We start from the raw sequence: 2,335 nt of genomic DNA, 5'->3' as shown, positions 1-2,335 counted from the left end.
AAAGAAAGAAGAAAGGAAAAAAGAAGAAAGGAAGCAAAAAGAAAGAAAGACAAAAGAGAAAGATGAAGGAAGAAAGGTAAAGAAAGAAAGGAAAAGAAAGAAGGAATGGCGGAAGTGGGGAAGGAAGGAAAGAAGGAGGAGGAGGAAAGAAAAAGAAAAAAGAGGAAGAAAGAATCAAAATAGAAAGAGAGAAAAGGTTTCGTTCTAGTTACGAATTTTTTTTTGAGAGGACACATTCTTTGGAGAATGGAATCTGGCCAAGATAAACAGCGTCTGTAAATGATTGCAAAACAAGACAACATACTGAACGGGTAAGCTTATTAAAACGCTTATTAAAACGGAGGAAGCCGTCTAAAAACGGATTAAACCATCAAAAATCTGTTTCAACTAATGAATGTGTGTTGAGAATTGTTCCTTCATTGGCCAGCGCCATGACCCCTTTGCAGGATCCAGAAGACGGGTTGGGGCGACCCCTGTGAACGTTTCCTTTTGAAGAGGCGCAGGCATGGCTGTGTGGTTAAGAAGTTCTCTTTGCATCCACGTGGTTTACGGTTCGGTCTCTTTGCGCTGCACCTTGGGCAAGTGCCGTCTTTTTCTACTATAGCTCCGGGCCAATTAGTGCCTTGTGAGTGAATTTGTTTGAGGAAACTATGCGGAAGCCTGTCGAGTACATATACACAAAATCACGCACACATATTATATACTAGCTTAAAAGTTAGTACTCGTGCGGACTTTAAAGCTAGCTCCGACGGAGATCTAACTGGGCTTCAGGCCCAATACATCTATGATGACTATATGCGCCGGTGGTTTTTGATCAGAGGTTAAGGACGGTTGAGAATTATATTCTGTAATGCAATCATTCTATTATTCCAGTCCCAAGTAGAATTCCATCTAGCTCTGTCTATGTCGTTTCTCAGGACGCCCCAAGACGTTTTCCCCATTCGTCTCGATCTTCCATAATAGTCCTCAGCTCCTGTATCCCTTCCATACGAGTATCCTCCAGCAGGTTGTCGATATAGGTCATCTTCCTCCTTCCTTTCCTGGTTCTGCCTTCCATTCGTTGCCAGAGCACTAACTTGTTAGCGATTTCATCGGTTATGTCTATAGGCACAAGTCCTGAAATTTTGGTGGATGAAGCTGGTCGATTACATCAACCCCCCAATGCTCAAATGGTACTTAATTTATCGACCCCGAAAAGATGAAAGGCAAAGTCGACCTCGGTGGAATTTGAACTCAGAACGTAAAGACAGACGAAATACCACTAAGCATTTCGCCTGGCGTGCTAATGCTTCTGCCAGCTCACCGCCTTTCACTGACACCGATATTACCAATGACACCAACACACCAGTACAAACACCACCACCACAACTACTACCAACACCATCGTTATCCGCTGAACCATTCTCTGTTATTACAAGTTATTTCTATTTAGAAACACGCGTAGATTTGACAAGCTGCATATCAAAGTTAAGATGTTTCAAGTAGAAGACGTACAAATTTTATGCGGATGTGTGTCTATGTATGTATATATATGTACGTATATATACGCGCGTCTGCGAATGTGTGTGTGTGTATGTGTGTGTGAAGGTTTTATTAAAAGATTGAGTTCGACAAAAACATTTTATTTCGTTCGAGAACTCATCAACGTCTAAATAGCTCTTTGACAACCAACACATAAAATAGTTAAGACGTTTCAAGCCATGAAGCTTGAAAGTAGACTGTGATGTTGATATATTTGAGTGTCTGCGCATCTTGGTATGTGTGAGTGTGTGTATATATATATATATGTGTGTGTGTGTGTGTGTGTGTTTGTGTGTGTATATGTGTGTGTTTGTGTGTGTGTGTGTGTGTGTGAAGATAGATAGATAGATAGATAGATAAGACAAGTAAGGTTCAAATTCACAACAGCTGTTTCGGTAGCATTTTATTAACGCATTCTTAGATTACATCATGGCAAAGCTCCGCCGTAATCTAATATAGAATAGCAATCGTGGGTATTCTACTTTGGTTGTGCTGATGATGACGACGACGACAATGACGACGACGACGACAATGATGATGATGATGTTGTTGCTGCTGCTACTACTGCTTGTGATGATGATGATGACGATGACGACGACGACGATGATGATGATGATGATGATGCCTCTGCTACTGCTGCTGCTTATGATGATGATGATGATGATGATGATGACGATGATGATGATGACGATGATGATGATGATGACGACGAGGATGATGATGATGATGATGATGACGATGACGATGATGATGATGATGATCATGACGATGGCGATGACGATGATGATGATGCCTCTGCTATTGCTGCTGCTGC

The sequence above is a fragment of the Octopus bimaculoides genome, chromosome 14, assembly GCF_001194135.2.
Source record: "Octopus bimaculoides isolate UCB-OBI-ISO-001 chromosome 14, ASM119413v2, whole genome shotgun sequence".
In the NCBI taxonomy this organism is placed as follows: domain Eukaryota; kingdom Metazoa; phylum Mollusca; class Cephalopoda; order Octopoda; family Octopodidae; genus Octopus; species Octopus bimaculoides.
Note: the sequence above shows the minus strand (reverse complement) of the source record.